General features: G+C 48.5%; 1 pseudogene across 1 annotated transcript in view; it reads left to right on the top strand.

Moving 5' to 3' along the window:
• The first annotated feature begins 685 nt into the window (after positions 1 to 685).
• The window catches only part of LOC147118762 (uncharacterized), a 43,741-nt pseudogene continuing 31,334 nt past the window's right edge, over positions 686 to 13,092 (top strand). The window contains exon 1 of the transcript XR_015077948.1: positions 686 to 1,001. The product of XR_015077948.1 is annotated as an uncharacterized LOC147118762 (transcript). The remainder of the gene's footprint in view (positions 1,002 to 13,092) is intronic.

Below are 13,092 nucleotides of genomic sequence, written 5' to 3' on the forward strand. Positions count from 1 at the left end.
AATTTAGTATACTGTATTAGCTGCTCACGATGCAATCTTCTCTACATTGGGGAGACCAAACGTAGATTGTGGAACACCTCCATTCAGTCTGTAAGGGTGACCCCGAGCTTCCGGTCACCTGTCACTTTAGTTCTCTGCTCCACTCCCATTCTGACTTCCCTGTCCTCGGCCTCTTACGCTGTTCCAATGAAGCTCAATGTAAGCTCGAGGAACAGCACCTCATCTTTCGATTAGGCACTTTACAGCCTTCTGGACTCAACATCAAGTTCAACAATTTCAGGCCATAACCTCTGCCCCTATATTTTCACATGGCAGTTGTTGATGATTCTGCCATTCCAATTTACAACTCATCTAGATTCATCTTTTGTTTCATTACTTGTCCCATTACCATCTCCTTTTGCTTTGTACTATCCTCCCTTTTGTCATTTAATCTCTCCTGCCTTCCACCCTATCAGAGACGTTCCCTTTTGGTCTTTCCTCCCCACTTTCCCTGCCTCTTCACTTGCTTAAAGTCTGCTACATCTCTAAGTTTTTCCAGTTCTGATGAAAGGTCATCGACCTGAAATGTTAACGTTGTTTTTCTCTCCACAGATGCTGCCTGACCCGCTGAGTATTTCCCGCATTTTGTTTTTATTTAAGATTTCCAGCATCCGCAGTATTTTCCTTTTATATTAGTATTTTAAACAAAGCTGATGTATTCAATATTTATACAGAATATTAATCTCCAGCCCAAGTATTGGGGTTATAGATCAGCAGAAACGAACCATAACTGCTAGAATGAACATGGTTCAGTCCTCAATGCAATCACAGTAAATCATGTTGTATTCACTAATGGCGGTGCTTTTACCCAGCACTCCACGCGGTGGGGAATGTGCCGCACCCAGACTACAGGAGCCCAGTACGCAGGCGCGGTTCCGGGCAGTGTTTGGAGCATGCGCAGTGCGTTGTACGGGAGACAGGCTGGAGAAGGACCGATGGTGGAGACGGGCCTCGGACAGCTGGTAAGAAGTGGGAGGGCGCAGGGGAGGAAGGGAGCCGGTGGATGAGCGTGGAGGCTTCATAAACAACTGGTGCAGGCCGTAAGCTCCGAACAATACCGTAAACTGGAAATAACAACAGAAAAAGCTGGAAAAACTCAGTAGAAGTTCTGAAGAAGGGTTTCGACCTGAAATATTAACTCTGTTTCTCTCTCCACGGATGTTGCCTGGCCTGCTGAGTGTTTCCAGCTTTTTCGATTGTTATTTCAGATTTCCAGCATCCACAGTATTTTGCTATCGAATAACGTAAAGTTCCCCGGTTGCAGATTCGGGGCTTTCTCCCGGTAAAAGGCCTTAGTTGACGGCCGCCATCTTTGTGCAGGAAGTCGGGAATGTTAAGTATCGCGTCCACATGATTCAGGAAGGAGCGCAGCGCATACGCGACCATCTTGGTACAGGAACAAAGAGGGGCGTGGCTTCAGGGTCTGTTCCCAACTGGGTCCGAGTGCCCTCGGGAGAAACACACTGACTCGTTTATCTCACTCTCCACACATCGGATTTCTCCCCATCTTATCCTAAAGGTGCTGGTAACTGCCGAGCTTACGGTTTGCATCCCACACAAATATAACAGAACAGCCCCAGAGCTGGGCCCCCCATGTACAGTCCCAGGGTTAGAATCCCTCTGTACAGTCCCAGGGTTAGTGTCCCCCTGTACAGTCCCAGGGCTGGAATCCCCCTGTACAGTCCCAGGGCTGGAATCCCCATGTACAGTCCCAGGGTGAGAATCCCCATGTACAGCCCCAGGGTTAGAATCCCCATGTACAGTCCCAGGGTTAGAATCCCCATGTACAGTTCCAGGGTTAGAATCCCCATGTACAGTCCCAGGGTTAGAATCCCCATGTACAGTCCCAGGGTTAGAATCCCCATGTACAGTCCCAGGGTCAGAATCCCCATGTACAGTCCCAAGGTCAGAATCCCCATGTACAGTCCCAGGGTTAGAATCCCCATGTACAGTCCCAGGGTCGGAATCCCCATGTACAGTCCCAGGGTCGGAATCCCCATGTACAGTCCCAGGGTTGGAATCCCCATGTACAGTCCCAGGGTTAGAATCCCCATGTACAGTCCCAGGGTTAGAATCCCCATGTACAGACCCAGGGTTAGAATCCCCATGTACAGACCCAGGGTTAGAATCCCCATGTACAGACCCAGGGTTAGAATAACCATGTACAGTCCCAGGGTTAGAATCCCCATGTACAGTCCCAGGGTTAGAATCCCCATGTACAGTCCCTGGGTTAGAATCCCCATGTACAGTCCCAGGGTTAGAATCCCCATGTACAGTCCCAGGGCTGGAATCCCCATGTACAGTCCCAGGGTTAGAATCCCCATGTACATTCCTAGGGTTAGAATCCCCATGTACAGTCCCAGGGTTAGAATCCCCATGTACAGTCCCAGGGTTAGAAACCCCGTGTACAGTCCCAGGGTTGGAATCCCCGTGAACAGTCCCAGGGTTAGAATCCCCATGTACAGTCCCGGGGTTAGAATCCCCATGTACAGTCCCAGGGTTAGAATCCCCATGTGCAGTCCCAGGGTTAGAATCCCCATGTACAGTCCCAGGGTTAGAATCCCCATGTACAGTCCCAGGTTTAGAATCCCCATGTACAGTCCCAGGTTTAGAATCCCCATGTACAGTCCCAGGGTTAGAATCCCCATGTACAGTCCCAAGGTCAGAATCCCCATATACAATCCCAGGGTTAGAATCCCCATGTACAGTCCCAGGGTTAGAATCCCCATGTACAGTCTCAGGGTTAGAATCCCCATGTACAGTCCCAGGGTTAGAATCCCCATGTACAGTCCCAAGGTCAGAATCCCCATGTACAGCCCCAGGGTCAGAATCCCCATGTACAGTCCCAGGGTTGGAATCCCCATGTACAGTCCCAGGGTTGGAATCCCCATGTACAGTCCCAGGGTTAGAATCCCCATGTACAGTCCCAGTGTCGGAATCCCCATGTACAGTCCCAGGGTCAGAATCCCCATGTACAGTCCCAAGGTTGGAATCCCCATGTACAGTCCCAGGGTTGGAATCCCCATGTACAGTCCCAGGGTTGGAATCCCCGTGTACAGTCCCAGGGTTAGAATCCCCATGTACAGTCCCAGGGTTAGAATCCCCATGTACAGTCCCAGGGTTGGAATCCCCATGTACAGTCCCAGGGTTAGAATCCCCATGTACAGTCCCAGAGTTAGAATCCCCATGTACAGACCCAGGGTTAGAATCCCCATGTACAGACCCAGGGTTAGAATCCCCATGTACAGTCACAGGGTTGGAATCCCCATGTACAGTCCCAGGGTTAGAATCCCCATGTACAGTCCCAGAGTTAGAATCCCCATGGACAGACCCAGGGTTAGAATCCCCATGTACAGACCCAGGGTTAGAATCCCCATGTACAGTCCCAGGGTTAGAATCCCCATGTGCATTCCCAGGGTTAGAATCCCCATGTACAGTCCCAGGGTTAGAATCCCCATGTACAGTCCCAGGGTTAGAATCCCCATGTACAGTCCCAGGGTTAGAATCCCCATGTACAGTCCCAGGGTTAGAATCCCCATGTACAGCCCCAAGGTCAGAATCCCCATGTACAGTCCCAGGGTTAGAATCCCCATGTACAGTCCCAGGGTTAGAATCCCCATGTACAGTCCCAGGGTCGGAATCCCCATGTACAGTCCCAGGGTCAGAATCCCCATGTACAGTCCCAGGGTCAGAATCCCCATGTACAGTCCCAGGGTTAGAATCCCCGTGTACAGTCCCAGGGTTGGAATCCCCGTGTACAGTACCAGGGATAGAATCCCCATGTACAGTCCCAGGGTTAGAATCCCCATGTACAGTCCCAGAGTTAGAATCCCCATGTACAGACCCAGGGTTAGAATCCCCATGTACAGACCCAGGGTTAGAATCCCCATGTACAGACCCAGGGTTAGAATAACCATATACAGTCCCAGGGTTAGAATCCCCATGTACAGTCCCAGGGTTAGAATCCCCATGTACAGTCCCTGGGTTAGAATCCCCATGTACAGTCCCAGGGTTAGAATCCCCATGTGCAGTCCCAGGGCTGGAATCCCCATGTACAGTCCCAGGGTTAGAATCCCCGTGTACAGTCCCAGGGTTAGAATCCCCATGTACAGTCCCAGGGTTAGAATCCCCATGTACAGTCCCAGGGTTGGAATCCCCATGTAGAGTCCCAGGGTTAGAATCTGTTGTACCTGTGTGTTAATGGAGACACGGAATGCAGGAGTTGGTTTAACAGGTGTTTACTGAACAAAGTCTGGAGGTGAACTAAAAGATACAAGACACTATACAGGCTTATATAGCCCGAGTGGTCACTCGGTATTACAGTACACAGGGGCTCTTAAAGGTACATACACTACAATTCCTCCCCTTTTAGATAATTAGTACATAACATTTTAAGTAATCATTTATTAACATGTTTACAAGAACAATAATCTACACATTTGCTGCAGTTAATCAATTATAAGTCAGTCTCTCTGGAGGCTTCCTGACTCGGTCCGGATAACGCCTCGGTGGTGCAGTAGGTTCTTTTGGCAAGGTCGATTCGGCTTGAATGCCAGTGTCGGGTTCATCTGGTTCCAGTATCACCGGATTGGAGGTAGATACTATGGGTATCTCTGCTTCATCATTAGGCGTATAGCGTTGTGGTGTAGGTTGTCCCTTTTCGGATGACTCTATGATCTGGTCAGCATGACGCCTTATTATGCTTTCTCCAATGTCCACGGTATACATCAGCGGTCCTAGTCGTGTGCAAATAGTTCCAGGCTGCCATTTCTCGGTACGGTAGTCCCGGGCCAAAAGTTGTTGACCTATCTGGAAGGTTCTAGTTGGCCTTTCATTCATGCCTTGAAATTGCCGGTTCTCCACGTCCCTTCTGATGTTTGGCTTGATCAAATCCAGCCGGCATCTTAGTCTTCTATTGAAAAACATCATGGCGGGAGTTTGGTTTGTAACCACATGTGTTGCATTCCTGTACGCAAACAAGAAGTTATCTACCTTATGTTGTAGATTTATGTCTTCATTACCCATGGCCTTTATGGCCTTCTTGAAGGTCTGGACAAACCTTTCAGCTAATCCATTGGTGGCGGGATGGTATGGGGCGGACGTGTAGTGCTTAACCCCATTGTTTTTTAAGAACTTCCTGAATTCTTCGGACACAAATTGCGGTCCATTATCAGAACAGATCTGTTCAGGCAGCCCATTCCTGGCAAATATGGTCCTTAATACTGTGATGGTTTTTTCCGTGGTGGTGGAGGACATCTTTATTACCTCCGGCCACTTGGAGTGTGCATCAACCGCGATTAAGAACATTGAGTCCATAAATGGACCAGCAAAGTCGATGTGTACCCTTTGCCATTGAGATGAGGGCCACTCCCATGGATGTAGAGGGGCTTGTGGTGGGGCGTTTTGGACCTTCTGGCATCCTAAACAGCTCTTGGTCATTTCTTCGATGTCTCCATCGATACCTGGCCACCATACAAACGCTCTGGCTAGGTTCTTCATTTTCACTCCACCCAGATGCCCCTCGTGAAGCTCCTTTAGCACTTTATCCTGGAGTTTGGGTGGAATCACCACTCTGGATCCACACATCAAGGTTCCTCGGCACACTGACAGCTGTTCTCTTCTTTGCGAGAATGCTGGCAACAGTGGTTCGCCATGTGCTGGCCATCCCTTCACCGTTAAATCGTAGACTCGTGAGAGAGTCGGGTCATTTCTCGTTTCCTTTTCAATGGTAGAATTTGTTACTGGTAGACATTCCACTATGGTTGAGTGGAACATCTCCACTGGGTCCACTGTAGGTGCCTCTTCTACCGTTGGCAACGGTAGGCGCGATAAACCGTCAGCATTCCCGTGCTGTTTTGATCCTTTGTATTCTATGTCATATTGGTGTGCCCCTAGGAAAAGGGACCACCTCTAGCCTTTGCGCTGTCATAATGGGAACGCCCTTTTTAGGGTTGAATATGGAGACGAGTGGTTGATTGTCAGTCAACAAGGTAAATTTTTGTCCGTGTAGGTAATGGTTGAATTTCTTCACTTCCCCATACCAGGCTGAGTGCTTCCCTGTCGATCTGGGCATAGTTACGCTCAGCTGAGTTCAATGAGTGTGACGCAAAAGCTATCGGCCGCACCGAGCAATCGGGGTATCTATGCGATAATACCACTCTTACGCCGTAAGGGGATGCATCGCACGCCAGTCTGATTGGCAGTGATGGGTTGTAATGAGCCAACACTTCCTTGGACGTAATCAAGGCTTTGCATTTATGGAAGGCACGTTTACAGTCTTCGCTCCATTTCCAAATTACTCCCGTTTGTAGCAGTGCGTTAAGAGGGTGCAGAACAGTTGACAAGTTCGGTAAAAATTTATGATAGTAATTTATCAATCCCAGGAACGACCTTAATTGTGAGACATTTTCAGGTGCTGGGCTTTTATGACCGCTTCAATTTTTTCAGGTGACTTATGCAACCCTTCTTCGTTAATTATATGGTCACAATATGATATTTGTTTCTGGAAAAATTTGCACTTGGGGCGATTTGCTCGTAGGCCCCGTTCTCTCAGCCTAGTGAGCACCTGCTCCAAATTGGCAAGGTGCTCATTGTCGTTTTCTCCTGTTACAAGGATGTCGTCTAGGTAGCATTGAGTCCCCGGAATCCCTTGCAGGACTTGCTCCATAGCTCTTTGCCAGATAGCTGGAGCTGATGCTACTCCGAAAACCAGTCGATTGTACTGGTACAGGCCTTTGTGTGTGTTTATCGTGAGATACTTTTTAGAGGCCTCCTCAACCTCCATCTGTAGATATGCCTGTGCCAAGTCAATTTTGGTGAAACGTTTCCCTCCGGATAGTGAGGCGAAAATATCTTCTACCCTCGGAAGAGGATACTGTACCGTGTGAAGGACCAGGCTTACAGTCACCTTGAAGTCCCCACAGATGCGAATTTTTCTCTGTTCTTCAGATTTATCATTATTCAACGTTTTCTTCATGACCGGGACGATGGGTGTTGCCCACTCGCTCCAATCTACCTTGGATAACACGCCTGCCTTTTCCAAATTCTCCAGCTCTGCCTCGACTGCTGGACGAATTGCGTATGGCACCGGCCTTGCCTTAAAAAACTTGGGAATTGCCGCATCTTCCACTTTTATTGAGGCGGTGACGCCTTTCAAGGTTCCTAGTTCCTGTTGAAACACTTCTTTGGCGTTGGCCAAGATGTCTTTTAATCGTTCAGGTATGACATCATCATCATTTTTTTTTCTTACTGGTCACCGTCAGTGCCTGAATGGAGTGCCAGTCTAAACGTATCTTCCTGATCCATTCACGTCCCAACAGCGGTGGACCACCATCTTGCAGAACGTATAAATACAACTTCTGTATTTCCTTGCTGTTGTATACAACAGGCACCCTTATTTTCCCTCTGGGGTATACTTTCTGCCCCGTATATGTCTTCAAGATAATGGATGTGTCTTTCAAAGGTATATGCCGAAATAGCCGCTCGTAATCCCCTCAACTTATGACGGTGGATAGGCAATGGCAAACATTCAAAGACCAAATGGATGAGCTACAGAATTTGTTCATCCCAGTTTGGCGTAAAAATAAAACAAAAAAGGTGACTCAACCGTGGCTAACAAGGGAAATTAGGGATAGCATAAGATCCAAGGAGAGAACATATAAATTGGCTAGAAAAAGCAATAATCCTGAGGATTGGGAGCAGTTTAGGAGTCAACAAAGGAGGACAAAGGGATTAATTAAGAAAGGGAAAATAGAATGAGAGTAAGCTAGCAGAGAACATAAAAACTGACTGTAAAAGGTTTTATAAATATGTGAAGAGAAAAAGATTAGTGAAGTCAAGCGTAGGTCCCTTACAGTCAGAATCAGGGGAATTTATAATGGGAAACAAGGAAATGGCAGACCAACTAAATGCATACTTTGGTTCTGTCTTCACAAAGGAGGACACAAATAACCTCCCAGAGATGCCGGGGAACATAGGGTCGGATGAAAGCGAGGAACTGAAAGAAATCAGTATTTGTAGGAAAATGGTGTTAGGAAAATTGATGGGACTGAAGGCCGATAATTCCCCAGGGCCTGATGGTCTACATCCCAGGGTACTTAAGGAAGTGGCCCTAGAGATAGTAGATGCATTACTGATCATCTTCCAGAACTCGATAGACTCTGGAACGGTACCCATGGATTGGAGGGTAGCTAATGTTACCCCACTATTCAAAAAAGGTGGTAGAGAAAAAGCAGGGAATTATAGACCGGTAAGCCTGACATCGGTAGTGGGGAAAATGCTAGAGTCTATTATAAAAGATGTAATAGCAGAGCACTTGGAAAGCAGTGACAGGATCGGACAAAGTCAACATGGATTTACAAAAGGTAAATCATGCTTGACTAATCTACTGGAATTTTTTGAGGATGTAACTGGTAAAATAGATAAGGGAGAACCAGTGGATGTGGTGTATTTGGACTTTCAGAAGGCTTTCGATAAGGTCCAACACAAGAGATTAGCGTGCAAAATTAAGGCACATGGGATTGGGGGCAAGGTATTGACTTGGATAGAGAACTGGTTGGTGGACAGAAAGCAAAGAGTTGGAATAAACGGGTCGTTTTCCAAGTGGCAGGCAGTGACTAGTGGGGTACCGCAAGGATCGGTCCTAGGACCCCAGCTGTTCACAATATATATTAATGATCTGGACAAGGGAATTGGATGTAATATCTCCAAATTTGCAGACGACACAAAGCTGGGCGGGAGGGTATGCTGCGAGGAGGATGTCGGGAAACTCCAGTACGATTTGGACAGGTTGGGTGATTGGGCAGAAACATGGCAAATGCACTATAATGTGGATAAATGTGAGGTTATCCACTTCGGTGGCAAAAACAGGAAGGCAGATTATTATTTGAATGGCAATAGATTGGGAGAAGGGGAAGTGCAAAGAGACCTGGGGGTCCTTGTGCACCAGTCGCTGAAGGTAAGCATGCAGGTGCAGCAGGCGGTTAAGAAGGCAAATGGTATGTTGGCCTTCGTAGCAAGAGGGTTCGAGTACAGGAACAAGGATGTCTTGCTACAGTTGTACAGGGCCTTGGTGAGACCGCACCTTGAGAGTCACCTTACCTGAGGAAGGACGTTCTTGCCATGGAGGGAGTGCAGCGAAGATTCACCAGGCTGATACCTGGGATGGCAGGAATGACGTATGAGGAGAGATTGTGTCGATTGGACTTATACTCACTGGAGTTTAGAAGATTGAGAGGGGATCTCATCGAAACCTATAAAATTCTGTCAGGTCTGGACAGACTAATGGCCGGGGAGTCCAGAACCAGGGGTCATAGTCTAAGGATAAGGGGTAAGCCATTTAGGACTGAAATGAGGAGGAATTTCTTCACCCAGAGAGTGGTGAACCTGTGGAATTCTCTGCCACAGAGGGCGGTGGAGGCCAGTTCATTAAATATATTCAAGAAAGAGTTGGATATATTTCTTAAGGCTAAAGGGATCAAGGGATATGGGGAAAAGGCAGGGACAGGGTACTGAATTGGATGATCAGCCATGATCACATTGAATGGCAGAGCAGGCTCGAAGGGCCGAATGGCCGACTCCTGCTCCTATCTTCTATGTTTCTATGTCAGAGCTGATCCTGTATCTAGCTCCATTTTAACTGGGGACCCCGCTATCGTGAGGGTAACCCAAATGGTCTGGTAATCTTCTTTGGCAATTACATTATGTAATTTGAGACAGCTTAATCTCTTGTTTCCAGAGTCGCTATCGCTCTTCTGGTCTTCGGAGCTACTGTCCGTCATCATTTGTACCTTTCTGTACTTTTCCTTATTGACCTTTTTACTGTCAGCGGATTTCTTTCCAGATCTGCATACACGTGCAATGTGTCCCATCTTTCCGCATTGCCTGCATACTTTGTCCTTGAACCAGCAGTCCCTCTGGTCATGGGTGGACCTGCCGCAGCGATAACATCTCTGGAAACCTCATGTCATTTCATGGGTGCCGAAGTCCTGTGGCTCTTGCTGTATCTCTGCAGCTCCTCTTGCTGCTGCTTCGTATGATACAGCCACACTGAAAGCCTTCTCCAGTGTCAAATCTTTCTCAGAAAGTAGCCTTTTCTGTGTTCCTTCACTTAGGAGACCGCAGACGAATTTGTCTCGTAGAGAATCTGCCAGTCCTGCCCCGAATTGGCAGTGCTTTGACAGCTTTCTTAATTCGGTGAGGTAATCAGCGTTACTTTCATTCTTGTGCTGATTCCTCCTGAAGAATTTGAATCGTTCCGCTATCAGCAGCGGTGTTGGGTTTAACTGCTCCTGTTGGGTATCAACAATCTCCTTAAAATTCTTGTCCATCGGTTTGGCTGGAGTGATCAAGTTTCGTAACAGCCCGTATGTCCTTGCGCCCATCAGATTCAGAAGTACCGATGCCTTTTTATCATTCTCTACTTCATTCGCTGTGCAATATACCTCCAGTCTTTCCACATATGTGGTCCAATCCTCTATATCACTATCGAAAGCAGTAATATTGCCAGTCTTAGGCATCCTGATAATCAAAAATGGCGCCTCCCGTGCTTTCCTTTCTTCCCTGCCGAGAAAAAATGGCGCCTCCCGCCGCTGCCGCTGCTGCCAACGTTGTTCTCCGTGGTTTTTATTTACACAGATATTTTTAATAGTTGGAGACTCGTTCCCGCCGGACTCTCTGGGACTTTTCCCTCCCTCTGCTTGGCCCGAACGCCGACCCTGCTTTGCAGCGCCGGCCATCTCCCCTCCGTCCTCCGTCTCTGTTTCCCTCCGCCTTCCGACTCGCTGCTCGGCCCCGCTGCAGAGCCACCCGACCGAGCCACAGCCCGCCGCCCAGGAAGGATTAGTGCAGTACCTGCCACCAGCCCGGCTAGCTGGTGAAACCACAGTTTTTTTTGACCTTCGTCTGAGGAATCGATCTCCTTGAGGTGCTGCCGAATTGCAGGTAAGTCCGTTTCCAATTCGTCGCCACTGTTGTATCCGTGTGTTAATGGAGACACGGAATGCAGGAGTTGGTTTAACAGGTGTTTACTGAACAAAGTCTGGAGGTGAACGAAAAGATACAAGACACAAAACAGGCTTATATAGCCTGAGTGGTCACTACCGGTATTACAGTACACAGGGGCTCTTAAAGGTACATACACTACAGAATCCCCGTGTACAGTCCCAGGGTTGGAATCCCCATGTACAGTCCCAGGGTTAGAATCCCCATGTGCAGTCCCAGGGTTGGAATCCCCATGTACAGTCCCAGGGTTGGAATCCCCATGTACAGTCCCAGGGTTAGAATCCCCATGTACAGTCCCAGGGTTAGAATCCCCATGTACAGTCCCAGGGTTGGAATTCCCATGTACAGTCCCAGGGTTAGAAACCCCATGTACAGTCCCAGGGTTGGAATCCCCATGTACAGTCCCAGGGTTGGAATCCCCATGTACAGTCCCAGGGTTAGAATCCCCATGTACAGTCCCAGGGTTAGAATCCCCATGTACAGTCCCAGGGTTAGAATCCCCATGTACTGTCCCAGGGTTAGAATCCCCATGTACAGTCCCAGGGTTAGAATCCCCATGTACAGTCCCAGGGTTGGGATCCCCATGTACAGTCCCAGGGTCAGAATTCCCATGTACAGTCCCAGGGTCAGAATTCCCGTGTACAGTCCCAGGGTCAGAATCCCCGTGTACAGTCGCAGGGTTAGAATCCCCACGTACAGTCCCAGGGTCAGAATCCCCATCTACAGTCCGAGGATTAGAATCCCCATGTACAGTCCCAGGGTTAGAATCCCCAGGTACAGTCCCAGGGTTAGAATCCCCATGTACAGTCCCAGGGTTAGAATCACCATGTACAGTCCCAGGTTTAGAATCCCCATGTACAGTCCCAGGGTTAGAATCCCCATGTACAGACCCAGGGTTAGAATCCCCATGTACAGTCCCAGGGCTGGAATCCCCATGTACAGTCCCAGGGCTAGAATCCCCATGTACAGTCCCAGGGTTTGAATCCCCATGTACAGTCCCAAGGTTAGAATCCCCATGTACAGTCTCAGGGTTAGAATGCCCATGTACAGTCTCAGGGTTAGAATGCCCATGTACAGTCCTAGGGTTAGAATCCCCATGTACAGTCCCAGGGTTAGAATCCCCATGTACAATCCCAGAGTTAGAATCCCCATGTGCAATCCCAGATTTAGAATCCCCATGTACACTCCCAGGGTTAGAATTGCCATGTACAGTCCCAGGGTTAGAATCCCCATGTACACTCCCAGGGTTAAAATCCACATGTACAATCCCAGGGTTAGAACCCACATGTACAGTCCCAGGGTTATAATCCCCTTGTACAGTCCCAGGGTTAGAATCCCCATGTACAGTCTCAGGGTTAGAATCCCCATGTACTGTCCCAGTGTTGGAATCCCCATGTACAGTCCCAGGGTTGGAATCCCCATGTAGAGTCCCAGGGTTAGAATCCCCATGTAGAGCCCCAGGGTTAGAATCCCCATGTACAGTCCCAGGGTTAGAATCCCCATGTACAGTCCCAGGGTTAGAATCCCCATGTACAGTCCCAGGGTTGGAATCCCCATGTACAGTCCCAGGGTTGGAATCCCCATGTACAGTCCCAGGGTTAGAATCCCCATGTACAGTCCCAGGGTTAGAATCCCCATGTACAGTCCCAGGGTTAGAATCCCCATGTACAGTCCCAGGGTTGGAATCCCCATGTACAGTCCCAGGGTTAGAATCCCCATGTACAGTCCCAGGGTTAGAATCCCCATGTACAGTTGCAGGGTTAGAATCCCCATGTACAGTCACAGGGTTAGAATCCCCATGTACAATCCCAGGGTTAGAATCCCCATTTACAATCCCAGGATTATAATCCCAATGTACAGTCCCAGAGTTAGAATCGCCATGTACAGTCCCAGGGTTAGAATCCCCATGTACAGTCCCAGGGTTGGAATCCCCATGTACAGTCCCAGGGTTGGAATCCCCATGTACAGTCCCAGGGTTAGAATCCCCATGTACGGTCCCAGGGTTGGAATCCCCATGTACAGTCCCAGGGTTGGAATCCCCATGTACAGTCC

This window comes from Somniosus microcephalus, chromosome 4 (assembly GCF_052327205.1).
Source record: "Somniosus microcephalus isolate GS21.2 chromosome 4, FLI_Smic_1.0, whole genome shotgun sequence".
NCBI classification, from domain to species: Eukaryota; Metazoa; Chordata; class Chondrichthyes; order Squaliformes; family Somniosidae; genus Somniosus; species Somniosus microcephalus.